Source organism: Aptenodytes forsteri, unplaced genomic scaffold (genome assembly GCF_000699145.1).
Source record: "Aptenodytes forsteri isolate BGI_AS27 unplaced genomic scaffold, ASM69914v1 Scaffold54, whole genome shotgun sequence".
Taxonomy (NCBI): domain Eukaryota; kingdom Metazoa; phylum Chordata; class Aves; order Sphenisciformes; family Spheniscidae; genus Aptenodytes; species Aptenodytes forsteri.
Window position 1 is genome coordinate 15,560,043 of NW_008796044.1, and position 19,840 is coordinate 15,579,882.

Genomic DNA, 19,840 nt, shown 5'->3' on the forward strand with positions numbered 1-19,840 from the left:
GGGGGAGACTCCTACTGTACATGGCTCCAAATTACCTCTTCACTTCCCGCCTCTTCTTTCCATTCGTGTTTTAACTTTTCATTCTTTTCCTTTCTGTGGAGTCTGATCTCTGTGTTTCCAGAGGTGCCTCCTGCCAACCCCTGCTAGCCCTTTCCTCTGCTCACCTCACTGTGTGCTGCAGCATGGGCTGCTGCTGACCAGAGCTGTCTGAAAACGCCGACTGCCCTCTCCACCCCAGCCATTCCCAGTGGCTGCATTTTCCTTCTCATCCTTCATTGCATGAGCAGGGCCCGGCACTGCACAGGCACCGTCCTGCCCTGACAGCTCAGACGGAGAATCCAACCAAGTTTAGTTCACAACTCACCGTACACGTCCATATATTGTTATTTACTTTGGTGGGAAAGGTATTACTGAGAAAAAAACCAAACATCCAAAGCCACCACGAATACTTCGTCCCATCATCATGCAGACCTGATAACACACTGAGCTACTCTGTTCTTGCATCACGTTGTCCTCTCCCGCACGTTGCTATGTCTTCAGTGCCTGCTTCTCTCCTAAGCCGCGGGTTTAGGTGGCTTTCTCGTACTTGGGAAAATTATTCCCATCTGTTTTGAACTAGATTCCATCAGTTGTTGGTTTTTTTTTTGCCCACACCTGATTGTACCACACTTCAAACATGCTCTGAATGCACCATGAATCAGTTTTTTTTTTTAAATAGCTGAATAATTTTGTTGTGGAGCAATTTCCAATGATGATAAAAATGATAGTCCTAAATGGTACCTCAAAAAAAGTGGTAGTCACCCCCATGCGCAACTCCACCTGGTTATTAATAAGCTTTGTGCTGGCAACTGAAATGCTTAATAATTATATGGTAAAATTCCAAACTCAAAACTGTCCCGCAGCCTTTGCGAACAGCTTGTGCTCCCCTGCATAAGTGGTGAGGCCCGAAGCAAGCAGCCTTTCCACGAGTGAGAAACAATGGCTGCAAGGTAAGAATCACAAGCAGTCTGAATTATGTGCAGATTAATTCTTGTATTGATGTTAAGGGGGTTTCCTTTCTTGATATGATCATTTCCTTTAACTGCTGAACTTGGAAGGGAGCCGTCCCCTGTGCCATTGTGCAGGGCTGCGTTGTGCTGGCCATGGGGTGGGTATTTTCGGGAGGGCTGTGTGTGCCGCTCCTGGCTCTTCTGCTCCAGAGGAGCCGCCATGCCCCTGGGTTTCGTAGTGTGGCACGGGGAGTCATTCTGCAAACAGCAGCAGTGAGGTGTCCCGGCCACGATCAGCTGCGTGGCAGAGGAGGAAAGGCCCCAGATCTCCCTTGGTTTTGCTGCTCATGCAGGGGGGTCACCGGGGGGGCTGCTGCTCCGTGAGCGTGACAGCCCTATGCCAACTCCCTGCCCTTCCGTTAGGAAACTCAAGTCTTTTGCTATTTAGTCTTAGTCTTCTCCTTTCGGGCAAAGGGCAGCTCCTCCCCTGGCCTTGCCTGGTGTCCTCAAAACACCCCATCGTTCCCTGAACTGCCACTTGTTGCCTGTTCCAGCCTTTTACCTTTCCTCCCTGGTGCCGTCCGGGTCCCTCTCCAGCCCCACAGCTTTTGATCAGCAGCACACATGTGCAGATGCTGTTGCTTAATCACCCGTCAAAACATCTCTCCGCAGCAAACTCCAGGCAGCACCGCACCAACATCTGCTTCAAACCCTGTTTTCCCAGTTCCCCAGACATGATTTCAGCTCAAAGCAGCGTTTCATCGTTAGCAGAAGCAACGATGCTCTAAGCATTACATGCCTGCCTCATTGCACTGCTGCTGATTAACGCTCCACAGCCTTGGAAGAAACAATTCAACAAAAACCAAAGAGCTACAAAGGGAAAAATATTCTCTACGGCCAAGTTGAACTCCCACTGAAATCCCTGTAAGTGTTTCCACTGGCTCCAGGGGGAATTGGACCAGTCACTATCCAGGAGACAACCTACAAATGGATGAGATTTCTGTGTGAGTCATCTCTATATGCAGCCAAATTTAGCTCCTTTCTCCAGTGGGTCTTTTGTCTTGTCAGTGCTGTTTATGGGAGGAACTCTGTCCTTCTATCACCTCAATACTTTAATAGCCAGACACCTGGCGTCATGCACAGGGTGGTTACCGCAGGCTGCAGAGCGCGAAGCATCACCTCCCGACTCTCTGCTTGAACGTGAATTCATTTGTTCCTTCATGCCAGCATTTGCTTATGAGCATCACCTTCCACAATAAAAATCTGTTCCCTCCATTTTGAAATTGCACATCACCATGAAAATGAAGCAAGGCTTCAGAAGACCTTGTCAGTTTGTAAAGGCATTTTTTTAGATGGCATTAAAATAAATACCTGCCCAGACTCACTTCCCAGGGAGCGCACCCAGGAGGAATGCCGCTCCCCTGGGATCTCCAGCAATGCTCTATGCAGTAGCTGTCAGCTAGCTCTTGCCATCTTCCCTCACTGATAACTTTGTCTAACCAGCAACAAAAGAGCATGGAGTCTGGAAAAAAGATATCTGGAAATCATACTGGAAAAGGGCTTTCAGAGCCGTAACAGCACTCAGCTGTTACCTGACATCTGAATGAGCAGCAACAGAGAAGGAGCTATACCACCACCTTTGTAGATCCAGACATCAGAAAGTCATTAACCAGTAAATTCTGTAGCTGGAGATCTTCAAAATGTTTAAAAGAAATAAGCAGCCTTACCTGTTAAAAGGGTTTAAGCAAATTGAGGCCAAGACAGCTCTTCAAGAACACCCAGAAAAAAACCCAAGCAGACATGGGAAGTAGGTCTTCCAGATCCAAATCCACCCTTGTCTGCTTCACCAAACTACCACTCAGGTCAATTTAAGGGGATTTAGGAGCACCTGATGTGTTTTAAGAGGGGATTGCTGGAGACAGTGGCAGAGAGAAGAAATGCAGTAATGAGAGGGAAGCTCTTAAGAAGCAATAAAGCCTCCCTCACACCACATGTTTGAGACAGAGGAACAAACAAAAGCTGTAATTACTAGAAGGAAACATTTCCAGAGCCAACAATTATCTAATTAAAACAAAAGCGGATATATACAGGACAGACCCGAGGACAAGCAGCAAATCCATGTCCCCAAACTGGCCCTCTATAAACAACACTTTCTGCCAGAAACCGGGCTTTCTGGTGTCTCACAGCCAGTTCCCGCTTTGAGGAAATCTTGTGGGCAGACAGTTTGTGTTTGTTATTGTCATTCAGTGCCCTGAAAATAACATCATCTCATTTGCCTACCTGTGGACTGCCCACCTCCACCTCAAGCGCATCACACCAAAGCCAAGGTTTCTACCAGCCACATCCCTCCCCTCTCCAGGGCTCCAAAAGGACCCAAGACCTTAAAGACTCACAGATCCAATGCAAAATGGGATGCTACCAGGTCATGACCAGTGATACCGCTAGACAGTGTAACAGCACCACATTCAGAAGATGAAAGAAAATAATCTTCATCTGCTTAGTGGATGTTTTTCCTTTAGGAGACGGGACAGTTGGGTTCGGTTGGCTGCCTCCCATGCTTGAAACACATATGTTGTCCATTAGGACCTGTCCAAACTTCATTGACTTCATTACACTCCCACGTTCCTTGGCATGATTGGCCAAGTGTAATCCTAGAAGGTGTTTAACTCTCACATTTTCACAGGCTACAGCCAGAGGCTCAGTGTCAATGTCAGAGGTGGTCATAAAGTCGTTGCTTCACACTATGGAAACTGGGTGTATAATGGCTCGCTGTCACCTTCCAGGATCATCTTCCCCACACATCCCAGTGCTTTTGCTCTACGTTTCATTTCTTGGTATTATAAATTAAATTGTCCTCACTCTGAAAGATGAGAGAGCAGATTTTATGGTCTCTGCAGTTAGGAGGAAAACATTAAAATATGAACATTAATGTAATATTACCTCTGAAAGTGTGGTTGAGCAACAGCTGCTTCCCCCCCCCCAAGTGTGATTTTCAACTTTTCAATATTCTATTTAATGAAATTCATTTATAGCAACAAAATTAGAATCTAGATAACTAGGGAAATTTCCCTTCATTTACAATTTTTTCCGCTTTTTTAATTGCTTGGCTCAAAAGCAAGCAAAGCTTTTCTTATCAGTCTTCCATGCTTATTGTTAATTTTTTTCTCTAAACTAAACTCCAGACGTCTTCCCTGTAAAAGCATGCCAGAATTTACAGTGGCACCAAGCTAAAGCAATAATTCCTGCAGAAACTAAGCAGATTTCATTACTGTCAGCATGCTTTTCACATCAGAGGAAGAGGTTGGACAATTCAAATGTCACATAAAAGGTGGGATTTTTTTACTAGGAGAGAGGGCTGGAGGATCTCAGTCCCCTTGGTATTTTAGCAGCTATAATTCCTCCCACAAGGCAAAGGACTGAGCTGCAGAAATCTAGAGACAAAATACTGAAACAAAAGCTTTCTCTTAATTTCAGCAGAATTTGGACCAGCACAGGTATACAGAAATAAGCTTGTTTTGCATCTCCTTCAGCTCTTACAGAAGGTTTTGGCATCACTTTCAGCTGAAGCAGACTATTGCCACGTAAGACAGGTCTGCAAGGAGGTTTGCCAAACTGAGGAAGAAGCTAATAGACCTTCAAAAGAGAAATCCGTCCTGGAGGCCAACAGCTAAATTTCTTGTTAATTCTCTAGTCGCCTCGTGCAGCTCCCAGGAATTAATCCAAGAGCTCTGGGGCATCGGGCATTTCTCTTTAAATCAAATCCTATCTTATCCTATCAGCACCCCATTCATTTTATTTTTTAAGTTAATTTTTAAGCGAGTCTCCTTTCTCTCTCTCCTCACTTCACCTCCTATAAACTCTTGTTTGAATGTTTGGGGACAACAAAACCAAGTCCTGCAGACTGAGTTTCTCGGTCCGAGTGCAATATTACAGCACAGGAATAGGAGATGGCAAGACCCCTTCTTTCTCTAACCTTGAAATATGTTGTGATTTGGAGGAACTGCAGGAAAAAAAACCAAACAAAAAACAAAACAAGCCCCAAAACCCAAGAGAATATAGGAGAAACCCAGCACACACTGGGGAATACAGAAATAAATCTTTTACCCTCACACAAGAATAGAGGCGCTTTTCATTCTGCAATCACTAATGTGGACAGGCAAATTCAAGAATACTCCTTAAAGCTAAGAGCCCATTGTTAAAATGGCTCTTTAACCATGTTAAATGGTTAAAGATGGAAGGGTTTCTTGCCCCAAGTAAAGCCCAGAGGAAAGGCAGGCAACCTCTAAAAAAACCTTGAGGGGCTTCACACCTTTGGGCTCTCCTTCTGCAAGAACAGCCAGAGAGAGAGATGCCCAGAGACCTACATTTGCCCACACTGGAGCTGAATTTGTTCCCCCCAGTTTATGTGTATGGTGTTGCTGAACCAGTGGCAGAAGGAGGGCTTAGGAGAATTTTTTTCCATTAACCAGCCCACACCCACATTCTTCCACTTTTCAACAGAGTAACAAGAAGACTACCAAGTCCTGACACTGTTATATAAATGAAAATCATCTTACTTACATGGTAACAGGACAGATATTTATGGTGATGTTTAACAGCTGATGAAGAAATAATTGAAACTTGAGATTAATAGTTGATTTTTGAAGGAATTAATGACTCTACCATCAGTACTGACTCTGGAGAAGGTTCAGTCCCAGAGAGACTAAGGCTCCAGCGTGCCTTAACATCACTACCAGTGATTGCTAGAAATGTTAAGTTGGGAGTGAACTGGTGCGTGCATGGCCCGTACGTGGCTCTTGGTCTGCATTAGCATTCCAGGTTACACAACTGATGGTGGCATAACAAAACCACATGGAGAGCCACAGCCATTGAAAACCACGGGACCCAGCCAAAGGCCTGGGCTTTTTGGTTGCAATAGAAACAGAATATTTTCTGAGTAAAATCAGAGGCAAATGCTCTTCTTCAAGACCTTAGGGTCACGCTTAGAATTTAACACGTTCGCTACAACTAAGGGAAAAAAAATGGCACATGGTAGAGCAACATTCAAGAATCCTGATGATGGCACTACACTGCTTTTGGTTTTGACCATGAATTACTGTTCCTCATCACAATGATGGCACTACACTGCTTTTGACCATGAATTACTGTTCCTCATCACAAGATAAAGTAGTTCTCCATCATTTATTTTTTTTTTTTTAATTCAGAATTAGCTGGAAAAATGTCAAGTTAATATGCAAACCATCAGCCACATCTTTTTTACACTAACACCACATTCAAAAGCTTTTTTGTCTGACATCACTCCAATGACCTCGCTGTTTCACCATCCATTTCTGTTCAGCATCCAGATGCACTAGACTCCAATTGCTTCAGCTTCCAACAGCCAGCAAGAAATAGAGGGGCTTTTGGAAGAAGAGGGGAGCCTAGGACTCTGTCCAGGAGGCTGGGGAGAGCTGCCCCAGTGTGGAGATCCACGGGGAGCAAAGGGAACAGGAGTGGAAAGAGAGATGATGCTGACAGATCCATGCTCACAAGGCACAGTGCTCTGTTCAGGACCTTCCTGCAAGTGCACGGGAAAGGGAACCTCCAGTCATTGCCTGACCTTCGAGCCAGCCCTACGGCCACCATCTCTGCAAAGCCAGGTGAGATGCTCTGGATGTCACATCACAGCCCAGACCTGGCCCAGGCTGGTCTCTTCCCTTCTGAAAGGTGATCCTGTTCAGATCACCAACACCTCTGCAGAAAGGACGAGGTGGCCTGGGACTGACAGGTCTTGGGTCGAGGCTCAGTGAAAAATCAATCCTGATTCTGCAGGGCAGAGTGAAGGCACTTCTCCTACTTAGTTCGAAACGTTGGTTATTGAGGAAATGGATCAAGATACAGTAGCACATTTAAAACAACTTTGCAGATGGTGAGTAGGCTGCAAAGGAAAACCCAGGATACACAATGTTCTAGACAAAACGAAAGCTTGAAACAGCAATAAATTTAAGGAAATAATTTCTGAAATCCCTAGACAGTCTGCATACAGTCTGACCATCTTAAAATGACTGTGCTCTTTCCACAGCTAAAATACTTGACATGCCTGAAGAAACCTTATGTAAATAGGCAAATAAACTTGCTTACATTTTATCTAGCAAAACTGCCATTTGTTGTGGCACTGTGCTGTTAGCGTTGGCACAGCAAGTCATTTTCATTTTCAAAATGGAATAGAAAAGAGGAACAGAGAGTGGGAGAGACCCTCCCGGGAAAGCCACACTAAAACGTGCAAAATACCCTAACAAGCAACGCTCTGCGACGCCTACCTTCCCTGCTCTGCTTCTATAGGAGAAACTTTGATGTCTGGAAAGAACAGCCAGTGCAAAGCAAGAGGCATTTCCAAAGAAGAATTCTAGTTTCTTTATCTGGGATTAAAATTTGCAGTTTTGTGTGAAGCACCTTCATGATCTCTCTTTCCAAGTGCTTCAAATGGATATTCTTTTCCCATTAGCTGCTTACCATTTGCAGGAGATGGTTGCTTTGGAGAAACCAGCAGTATGCCAGAAGCTTATCCAAAAGACTACAGTTTGGACATGAATGCAAGAAAGGAATAGCTTTCAGTATTAAAAAGCCATTTTCCATTAATATTTGGATGTCAAGTAATTTCAGCATGTGGAAGCTACTGCTGGGAAGGGATGTTCATGTGTTAGTTAATGAGCAAAGGTCATCTAGCGCATGCAGCCTCTCTGGAATGGACTGACTGCTGGAGATGGGACAAGTGGAGCTTGACTCAAAATAATATGGCCTCAGCCCAGCCTCTGCTAATGAGTCATTTTGATGTGGGAACATTTCTTCAGTACAGCTGCCTTCAGATCCAAGCGTTGACATGCACGGTTGAAGTCTTCAGAGACTTGGAGAGTCAGACACTGTTTCCAACACCCCCTTCAGGAACAGGGAATTCAAGTGCTCCAAGCATCAGGCTCCACGTACGGAGCCTTTTTACTCAAGTGGCATTAGTGCTGAAAATGGCCAAATCTTCTCTACAAGTTTTTTCTCCTCAAAAATACCTGCATCCACAGATGTTTCCCACACAGAAGTTGGAGGGAAAAAAGTGTGTGTGAATATTCAGTGTCTTAGATACTTGACTCTGCGAAGCTGAGGACTTAGCCATCTATCTGCAGTCAGAGGAGAGGTGTTCAAACACTGGTAGCTCAGCTACACTCCAAGCTCTTCCCTGACAGCACCTGGCTATGTTGGACAAGCAATGCTCAGATGGCTGACTGCATCAGAGCTGCCCCTCAGCTGGAGATGTTCAACACCATCCTCTGAGGAAGGTGACCGCCTACAAACTGGGAAGCCACCTTCAGTCTGAAATCTCTGCTTGCTGGCTCTGCTCATAACCCAAATGATTGAATGGTTCTGGATGTCTCCAGAGACCTTCTGGGTTTCTGCTGGTGCCGAGCTCCCAGGAGAAAGGTTCTGCTCAGAGAGACCGATGGAAGAGCACGCGGAGGCGGTACACTGGACGTTTTCTAGAACTGATATGCAGCATGAAGGATATTGGTATGATCACAACAAGTGAAAGAGGGGAGGGATTGGAACAGAGAAGGGAAAATATGAGAAATATGAAAGGAGGGACAACGAGTTGTGCCAAGAGAAAAAAAAAGTAGGCATCTCTGAGGTGAACACAAGAGGAAAGGAATGGATCTTACAAAAAAGTGGAACGAGGGAAGAGGTATGTTGGTAGATGCTTCTCTGAAAGCAAAGCTGCTCTGACAAACCCAGTGGGGAGGTTGCTCTTCTGAAGATTGTTTGCCGAGCTAGCTTAATGAGATGTTTAACATTCTTATAGCCTAGTTGAGCAAGATCAAGGATGAGGAGATAAAGCAAATGGAGGTAAGGCAGAAGGGACGGCATTTGTAAATCACGGGTGAGGAAGCCAAAGCCAAACAACAGAGACTCAGCAGCAACAGGAGGAAGAAAGCTGCAAAGATGCTCCACAGACTCCCAAGCTTTGAATATTTGGGCTGAAAGCTACTGGTACCCACATTCTGCGTACTGGGAGCAGCAGAACGACTTGAGGGAAGCCACAGGATCCCAGAGCAGCCACCTTGGGACAGCAAGTCTGTCTGTAGGATCTCTGGGAAGAGAGAAATCCCACAGACACCTTTACTAGAGCCAGCCCTTCGCACCAGCGACAGAAGGGAGGCTGAGGACCCTGGAGACCAGGATGACCCATTTTAAGAAAGTTCTGCAGCTATAGCATAGTTCACAGCTGCCCCGTGGCAGACCAAGGCCTGCTCTACCGTGTGTGACTTAATCAAATAGTTTTACCTTTGTTCCCATGATTTAATGAATGTAGGAGTAGGAGGAAAAAACCCAAGTACCTCCTACATTCATCCAGACCTTCCATTTGCTTCTGATGTTCCTTCTTTCCCTTCTCCCCCTGGCCTCCCAGGGCCAATAACATTTCCATGCCATAAGCTGGAAACAATTAATGCAGAGGCAACAGAAAAACATCCTTTACAGATTAGTTCACGTAAGTAATTGCATTAGCTTTCTCAGCAAAACTGTGTTGAAGCCAAAAGGCTCCTGGCTTCAGTGACTGCAGGTGGTTCCAATTATAGTCACCCTCTTCCAAGTAAAAACACGGGCTTGCTGCAAGTGACAGCGATTCTGCTCCTGCAGTAATTGTGTGACACAGTTATGATATATTTGACTGCCAGAGACCTGGCTATCTAGACTCCAGAAACAGATTACTAGAACCAGAAGAATGTGGATGGAGTTTATAGTAAACGTAATTATACTACTACCTTACAGCGGTGGTACGTTTTCTACATAAGGCTCATAAAATGCAAGGCATCTGTATGTGCAAAATCTAGAGCGATGGAGAAAAAAAAACCCTCATTAAAATCCAACAGATGAAACACAGAACAAATTCCAGAGTCTTTGCCAGTATTACGCTAGCAGCAATTACAGCCACTGGAGACCAAAACTTTACAGACGTCTGCGTCCCATCGGCACATAGTTGCAAAAGGACAGGTAATGGTTCACAAATAGACCTCGTGCCGTGGTTTGGAAGGCCACACTAACCTGAACATGCACTTTCTATCTGGATGGAGCTGCTGCAGACATAACAGCGGTGTTACAGTACTGTATCATATATTTATTTAAGTACATATATTAAGTACTTATCTATTTATTTAGGCAGTTTACTTAAATGGAGAGACAAATTTGCATGGCTGACAACACTAGCCAAAGCCCTTGCAGCTGAGCTTCAGCATTGTCCCAAGCACGATGCCGAGGTCTACGGCCAAGCTCAATGAAGCCGAGATGGGGTAGGGAGGGACCAAACCAGAAGCTGTCTCACACCTGCTCTAGGCAGGCAGGGCCAGTGCCATCAGGTGCACCGCTCGCTATCTCACATTTGCAAATCCTTGTTTGGATTCTGGCCCTGGCTAAAAATAACAAGGGAAACAGAAGGTGAAGACATCTTTCCGCAAAAGAATGGGCTGGAAGTAGATAACTCAAGGGTACATCTATGAATAGATCCCTGGTGGGTGGAACTCTTTTGGAACAGCAGCACTAATACATGTCTTTGCTTTTGGACCAACGTGTGGCACACACGAGTCACCAAAAGGCATCACTGTTAGGGCTAAGTCAGCCCAGTAAGTCATATATGGCATGATCCGTACAATTAACAACAAGCCCGGAATTACTAGGACGTGGGTGCTCAGGCTGCTCACTTGGGCTGACGCCCACTATATTCTGGTCTCCGAGCCTGCTGTCCTGTGCTACAGCCTGAGCTGCATGTTGTTGCATGGATGTGAGCAGGTTCAACTGCAGCCTCCAGCTGCAGCAGAGCCTTGTTCCTTTTGACGGGTCCAGTTCTAAGAGTCCGTCTAATGGGAACTTTGATTAATCAACAGGATAAACTATTTCAAAGGGCTGTCCCACTTTCAGCAGGACAGCCTCACTCAGCTAAGCCCCCGGCATGGAGGAGAAAAGCCATTCTTTGCGGAGCAGCCCAAAAAACCAGGAGTTAGTATTTCTTCCTCTTTTCCGTCCCTCTCTAATCAGCTGCCATCCCTAGCGAACAGCTGATACAGTCCCAGAAGTCAGGGAAGAAAATAATTTTGAGGTAAGAATCATTGCTTTGGGGTTGAATTATTAGAAGCAGGGTGTACACAGGCATGGTACATTTTAATGCATGTGGGGATTTAATCAAGCTTAATTTCCTCTTCCACTATTGCAACTGGGAAGAGTCTGTGGAACTGTGAGAGATGTCACATGTTTAAACCTGACAAGTTAATTTCTGCATTGTGGAGCCAAGAACAGATGTGAACCCATTAACCTCCACCTGTTGTAAATCTCCAGCAAGTTCTGTGCGCTCAAGGGATGCCTCATGACCGGCCCATTGAGCATTGCATGGCTGGTCAGGGGAGATCCTCTCCTCTGGCCTCCAAGAACCACCTTGGGCTTTGCAAGGAGCCAGCCAGCTCTGATACCCCCTGACGTTCAGTTCACGGCACTGCCCAAGTCCACACAAGGAGCTGGGAGACCTCCTGCATCTTTTAGAGGGGAGGAGGGGGGAAACCACCAAGCTGCACCTGAGGTATGGGTGAGCTCCTCTCTAGCCGAAATCCAGCCTGAAATACCAACCTCAGTTTCTTAAGCCAGTGTGCGCTATGCTGTGATGGTCTCCATCTCTCTTACCAAAAAGCCCACCCAGGATATAATGAGAAAGCTTTCTCATTATCATTATAGTAAGTTTTGGGTCCAGTGAATCGACATTTCCTGGCAAAGAAGGATTTTTAGTGGAAAATTCCTAAACCAGATCTCATTTGCTCCCAAATATAATAAAAATTCCGGATCAGATCTTCAAGGGCTGCAGCTCCAGCGCCTGAGGCAAGGTGGAGTGATGCCACCTCAGCGGGGACCTGGCACACAGCACTTTGGCCAGCTACTTTCCTCTCGCTCTTTATGGACATTCCAGTTTGCCTTTACCTTAAACAACCCAATCTGCAGTGGGCAGCTGTAATATTAGACCTATAGCTTGCTCCGTTTTTCACATCTTGCTATTCAAGCTGTTGTGGTGATCTCTCTCTCTCTCTGAACTATCCGTAATCTTGTGTTTGGCAGTAGATGGTGCAGGCCAACGCGTTCATGAGTCAATGTTTGCCTTGGTCTAGAGTGAGTCAACTTCGCCTTTCAGGGTATGGTTATCTACTCCCACGTGGTGTTGTCCCCCAAGCCCTGCAAAAGAGGCTCTCGGCATCGCCCTGTTCCTGTCGTTCCCTATTAATCACATGGAAGTTGGGAGAAAAATACCAGAATAGCACCTTAGTACTTATTTATGTTAAGATAAATAAAACGAAAAAAAATTAGGTAGGAGTCAGGCAATGCCCATCCAAACTGATAGGCAGAGGCTTAAAAGTAATCTGCAGCCCAAAGGCATACAGCACCACATTCTGGGAAGAGTAAAGTTCCTTCTAAACCATGTTCTTATTTAGAGCTTAGTGGTAGGCAGCCAGAATTTTCTCATCAATTATGCAGAAAATGGATTTACTTGCTGGCCTTTCAAAACTAGACTTGTAAATGGACCTCCTTGTCACAGCAGTGGCGTCTGACCGCAGCTCAATTGCTTTCTCTTGCATCTGCATGTTTAAGATGTTGCTGAATCCCTGCAGTCAGAGGAAGACATTGACTGTGGAGACATCTGAATCTAAACAAGAGTCATGGGACAGCGGACAGTGAAGAGCTGAGGCTGTTCCAACGGCGCTGATGCACAGAGGCAGGGAAACACAGACCTTAGGTCGTCTCCTGGTCTACGCATGCAAGACCCACATCAAGGCTTTGACCAACTGTTGAGTAAAGCCATCACTAAGGATTTTCAAAAGCTATACCTCTGGAGGGAAGGTATGTGTGGAAGAGCAACCAGTTGAGTACCCCAGCCTCACACTATTAGATCTGTATCTAAGAGTGCATCAAAGAGCTCAGAGACTTACCCAGTGGCAGCGAAATGCCTTAACTGCTTTTTCAGGCCTCACTTGGTGACAACTTGGGGCTCTTAAGCATTAACTAGGAGTGAGACAAAACATTTCTCTCCGCTAAGATGTGCCCCTCCTGACTGCCTACACATCTGCAGAGCCTCAGAGGCACATTTCTTTCCCACTAAGTGTCTGGTTTAAATTAGACTCGGAAACTTGTTCCGGATACCAGAACATGGAGAACTCGTGACTCATGCTCCGTCATGCCTATTCTGGCCCAGGGGAGCCTGGTGCCTCCTATCAAGTAGGGAAAGGAAAACCCACTGATGCTTTAAAGGGTACGGCAGGAGGGTGCTGCAGCAACAGGGAGCTGCCAAGGAGTCTGCACATCATACGTATACCCAGCCAGGACTTGCAAGCAGAAGTCAAGCCTCTGATGCAGGTGATTTAAGGTCTAGGATACACAGTCATTTTCCACAACAGGATGAACACACACTTCTGAGCAATTCCCAAGGGACAAAGTCACTCAAGCATGGCAGACTGGCCCTTGGCAAACCTGAGCACTGAGGGAGATTCTGCATTAAAGGGAGCTGGAGGATTGATTACGTGGAGACAAACAACTAGCGAGATATCCTGTTTAAAACTCTTGTGATCGAGAACATTTATGTGGATACTATCCAAAGGTCCCCCACCTTTCTTTTCGGCTGCTATGGTGTCTTTCTAACTGCTGAAAAATTCAACTTAGTTTTCCATATAGTATCTGCAGTGACAGCATGGGGGGAAAAAAGTAATTGCAAAGGGCTGTTTTCTCTTATGCATGGGGAAAACACAGGCAGGATTGCTGTCGATACCACCTGCCTGTGAAGGAAAGGGACTGAACCCTTTCTTTTGCCCCACGTCCATCCTTCCAGGGTGCCTGGGTAACAACTGAGAAAGACCAAACCTAAAAGCCAGAAGTTTAGCAGCAACCTACAGAGGTGATCAGCAGAATGGAAAGTGGGATTTTTAGGTGTAAAACTCCTGCAGTTTTCTCATGTAATGAATTTCTGGATAGTGAGCTGGCAGCGTAGCCCACCACATACCCAAGGAAGCTGGCAGGGACCTCTTAGCACCATCGATGTCTCTGACCATCCAGGCAGCAACGCTCCCCCTCATCCCACACCGGGCTGAGACCTTCCTTCATCACAGTCTCATAATAAAATCAAGTGCTCACAGGGCTGCCCACCTGGGTGCTTTATTTCCTACCCAGAATTAAATCAGATAGAGTCAATTCAAGTAGAAAAGCTATGAATAAGTTTCCTGCTGAATTCCACATTTTATACTGTAATAAAGCCTCACTGAGATCCTACTACTATTAGTTGCTAACATTTACAGGAATCCTTAAAACTTCATTTCCTCATATGATCTCTTTGCCTCTTAAAATGCATGCTGCTCACCAAAAAACACCCAGAGAGTGAAGTGCAATTCAGCCTATGCAGTCCTATAGCCAAGCTCACTGCACGCCATTGACTCATTTCAAAGAAAATTAGCTCACACAGAAGTGGATAAGCATTTGCTACCAACAGCCAGAAGTTAAAAACAAATACAAAAATTCTCAGCATCAGAAAGCTCTTCTCTTTCCATTAAGGTACCATAGTAAACAGAATTTATCGAAAAAGGAGCTCATAAAAATATCTGTATACGAAGGTAATTGTGGGGATGGTAGAAACTGAGTTATTTTAATAATTCATTCTTCAAAAGACTCAAGGTTTTAGATCTGTACTTCTCCACTTCATTTTGAAGATGCTTGAACCGAAGAATACAATTTCAGAATTAATATGCACACTGAGGACATTTGCTTCATTTCTTCTCTATTTCAATACCATTGACTATGAAATTACATGAATCAGTTTTTAAAAGCCTAACAGTGCCTTTTGCCTGAAGATTAATTTAGTGAATTCATAAGTGGCAGAAGTTGTTTTTAAACAGATAATTCCACTAAGATTTAGTGTTACATTTTTTCCATGTCTTAGTGCTCCAAAACATTGTCTCGATACCAAGTAATGAATGAGCAGGAAAAAAATCCTAGAAAAAAAAACCCTGAGGGGAAAAAAAGCCCAAAACATGAAGTGCAAGACAAAACAGGGCTCCGTTCCCTCAGGTGGCCACTGCTCCCACCAGCCTCTTCCCCGGCTCGTTTCTTTCCATTCAAGTTCTGTATTATTTTTTCTTCCCTCTCCTTGAAATTACATTAACCAACAGCTTAAAATGCCAATCCTCTGAGATGGAGAGCTACCATGAGAGCAGGTACGACATATGTACCTTTACTGAAAGCTTCCCAATGGCCTTTTCTCGCTGTGAGACAGCCCTAATGTAAAGACCATACCATTACACGGGGCTGTCACATCGTACAGCACAGCTGCCTGCGTTGAGGTATAACCCCATTTTCTTTTTTAGAGCCACCTTCTGTATCACTGTGCAGACATACTGCTTATAGAAAATGGCCTATCTGGAAGGGACCAAGACTTCAAGAAATCATTAACTTCTCTCAGGATATGGAACAGTAGAAGCCTGTTGCTATTTAGATTTTTTTTTTTTTTAAATAAATACTGGTCTTAGCTACAGTTTACTTTTCCCACTTAGAAACGTGGAAAAGTTTGTTCAGCTTAAAATTTCCTGTTTGGCATTAGCAGCTGCTGGCTATGATATTTATAAATATTTCAGCAGACATTTCTAGGGGAATCTGGTTACAATTAAATGGTGAGCAATGCAGCTCTGCAGTCCCTCACTCCCAGGCAGAATTCGTGCTGCCCAAGGTTACCCGCGGGAGAAGAGGGGTTGCTGCTCGGCGAGTCGCTCGTGCTGCAAGGCAAGCGTTAGCAGCCAGCAGCATAACTTTAGGGGGCCTGTTTTTAAACAGGAAAGTGAAATCACTTGCTTGTGGTATCCAAATATAGCAGCTCGGGAGGAACATTTGGTCAGCAGGCCTGGGACCACCTACTCCGAGCATTACTCATTGCGCTTCCCTCGCTCCCCAATGCCCTCGAGCATCCCCAGGTTGTGCAGTGCAGAAACACGCTTCTCCAAGCTAAGCATCCCTCCCAGCCCATCAGCCCCATACATCCCAGCGTTTCATGCTCTCCCTGGGTACGCCCAGCCCCAGTTTCCCCCGATTCTTGTTAATATGACCTAAAGCTAAGCAAGTCGGAGTGAAGGGCAGAAGTAAGAGCCCAGATGAAGACAACCCTTTGATTTCCCAGGCAGGTCTGCCCACAGCTTTCTGAAGCATTCACCTCTGCTGAACCAAAGGCAGGTTATGTCTCCCCAGGCAGCTACCACCTTGCTTCAGGGCTTCCCAGGGCCAATGTCTTCCCATCTTTTTTAAATAGCCTCCAATATGATCTGAACTGCTCTGGTCCTTAAAAAAAAAAAAAAAGCTCCAAACATCTCAGCATCTCCTTGGACTCGCAAGACTTTTGTGCAGTTGATGCACAGCGTCCTGCATGGACGCGCTTTCAACACTTGGTGCCATCACCCAGTGACAGGCAGAGGAAGAGAAGGAGAACGTGGCTTCCCAATGAGCCGGCTCACTCTGAGGAGTCAGGAAACCCGATAAACAATGAGGCAATGGTACTGCCTCAGAAACCACTAACCTGAAACAGCAGCTGCCCTTTTTACTGTAAAGGTACTTAGCAGGGGAGAGATTACTCAGAGGAATGGCAGGTGGAGAGGACACATGTGCCAGTGAGTTGCTTTCCCCCAGACTGTCTGGTTTTTACCTCCTTGATACTACATCTTGCCCTCCCACTGTGTAAAGCCAGGACAGCCCCAGAGCCTCCCCACGGTGCCCCAGTGACACCAGTTGCATAGCCGGGGGCAGCTGGGACCTCGTGGCAAGCACAGTTCCCATGCCCAAGCCCGGGCAGTCAGGTGTGAATGAGCATCGTTCCTACCCTGTCTGCACACCCGATGGAGGGCATCTCCCAAATCTGCACCAGGAGCTCTTTGGGCACAGCTCAGCCAGTCCTACTGTGGCTCGCAGTTCAGTGCTGATCCAGCTCACAGTGTCCCATCTTTTGGGACCTCAACTCAGAGGCCTCTGTAGCTTCACAGGCATTTCAGAAAAGCTCGCAGCACAGGTCATTTTATTACTGTTTCCCTACATTTCAGGGTAACAGCAGCAAGAATGTAAGGTAGAAGCAGCCCAAAAGAAGAAAGCCCATAAACAATTCTGCAGTCAAAGTGACTTCTCCCATAAAAGCTTTCAAGTTCCTCATTTGCTGGTTTTACATAAAAAGAGGCAAAATATGCTGAGCAAATAAAAGGCATAATTGCACAGCCTCACCCCCAGTCTGTTTCCGGCCGTACGCAATAGCACCATGAACTTCTTAAAGAGCAGCATTTCCTGAACCTCAAGTGCTCACAGATGGTGTTGTCGTGGAACACTTTCTGCTGATGCTCCTCAGTTCCCTTCGCCTTGCGTGACTGCTCTGCAGCTTTGCTTTGTTTATTCCACTTTTTCCTGCTCTTTAGTTACAAGCTAAGGAAGGGAACCGGCCACTTTTGCTAATTTAATCACTTGTTGGTGCCAGTGCACATCCGTGGGGGTGATAAACGGGGTGTGTCACTACCATTCATGTGAGCGAAGATTGCAAAATGGGGTTCCTTTAGCTTGAGTGCAGGGAGGGAGGTACCGTTTTCAGGGATGAGTCTGTAAATATTTCTACCTGAGCCCTTCGGGGTCTGCATGATAGGAAGGGTGAGGATCTGCTATCTGTCCAAGAGTAGGACCAGAGACAGACTGAGTAGGGCACCCTGTCCAGCCAGACCCACAACCTGAACTGAGATGCCCACCATGAGCCAGCTCCAAGCTGGAAGCTGCATCACCACGTGAGCCTGTCCGGTGTCCAAAGCCACAAACACCACTGACAGCATTGCTAGGAGAACACGCACCATGCTGGGTACAGGGATTAGGATGCCTACAGCTTACAGCAAGTGGATGTGTCTTCAGACTAGTGTTATAAAGTCAGCCTTAGTTATAAAGTTATGACTGCTGTCATTGTTGTCATCATACTTCACCTTTCCACAGAACCACCCTCTGGCTCTTCAGAGGTTGGTAACTCCACAAGTGCTGCATGTACAAAGACAGCATTGTAATACTAGGGGGTTCTATGGGATTTCCACCTAAAAGGTCACTTATCCCAATTGTAAACTTTGAAACAAAGGCAGAAATCTGGAAGAGCTACACAGAAGCATTGGTGGAAATCTTGGAATCTATTAATTCATCCTCCTGCCTCCACAAAACCACAAACTCAATGAATGCCCTCAGAAGGCCCCCCAGGTTCTGCACAATTATTTTCCAAACAGGAGATCTTGATTCTTCTCCCAGAAGTAACAGTGAAAATATAACCAGTTTTGCATTTGTCAGATAACAGGGCTTGATGCACAAGCTGCACGTGAAAAAAACGGAAGGTGTGGCTTCAGAAGTCAGATGAAGTCCCATTAGAAGGACCTAACTGAACAGAGAAAGAAGAGACAGGTGGCAAGAGAAAAGCCTAAGAGGCAGCCAAGCTCTCTGAAAAGCTGCAGAAAAGTCAAGGATAAGCGTACCAGGAAAGAGACGTGCCCGGGCCAACTCATGACAATTCTGTAAAGAATTTTTCAGTGTATCATCACAAACGGCAGCATCCAACAAACCCTTCCTGTCACCTTCCTTTCCAGGAGGTGATAACTGATCCTTAGGAAAGTTATTCTACCTTAGCCGGAGGATGCCTTCATGTGGCACAGTGCGCTGCATGACTCACTGCACACTTGATACCCCTCTGCTCTTGCTCCAGATGACTTCTCCTAGGAAAAGTGCTGAGCTTTTGCAAAGCATTGACTCATAAAAATATTACAAAACAGTAAGGCATCATTCATTGTTGGAAAGAAAGTCCACCTAAATATTTTTCTTTGGAGAATTTACAGATTTCTGCAAAATCTCTCAAATGTGACCAAAAAGGACTCGGAAGAAAAAAATGCAAGAGTTGCCTGCGCCACAGCTGGATGCCTCTGATGCCGACTGCTCCTTCGAGCCTATCTTTCACCAGCGCTAGTGTTACCCTTAGTTTTCCTTTTTGCTCCTCCTGAGACAACAGCTAACAGGTGCAATGACTTTCCAATAAATCACATGTAGAAACAAGAATTTGTGTACAGCAGAAAAGCGGGGAGTACAATTTTTTCCAGCGATGGCATGTGGGTGGCTTCACCCCTGCGTTCAGGTTTGACTTTCAGGGGTCATCCCTCTGCAGCACATCTGGCTGTGATGCCTCGTCTTCATGCAAGCCTCTGCCTGGCCTTTGACACACGCGAAGGCTTTTGCCTTTCCACCTTTCACGCAACGAGGTGCAGGGAGCCGCCGTCACCCACCTCGCAGCCCTCCCAGCCTGACGGCGCCAAGCCCCAGCACTTGGGGCAGGTCAACTCCAAACCTCTTTCGTAAGCCAAGCAAACAGTGCTCCGAGATTTCCGTGACGCTGGAAGAGCACATGTTTTCCACTACAGCGCTGCGTGCGAGATCTCTCCTGGGACAAAGCACAGCGCTGCTTTTTCTCTTGCTTTAAATACATTTGCAGAAGGCCACCGGAAAGTTAAAGAATTTTCTAGAAGAGAAGAGTCTCTGGCTCTTGTCTCAAGATGTAAATGAGCGAAGCCACCGCATTAAGCTTCCCGAAACGCAGCATTTCACAATCAACATTTGCTTTTCCAGCCCTTCAGAGGCGCTGCTTTCTTTTCACTGCTCCAACCCAGGAGGGCACTGGTGCTCAGCTGACACAGGAGCTACCCACCAGCTTCGGCCCAGCCATGATCACTAGGCATCAGTGGGATTTCAGGACTTATCAGAGCACACACTTAAAAGCTGTATTTTTC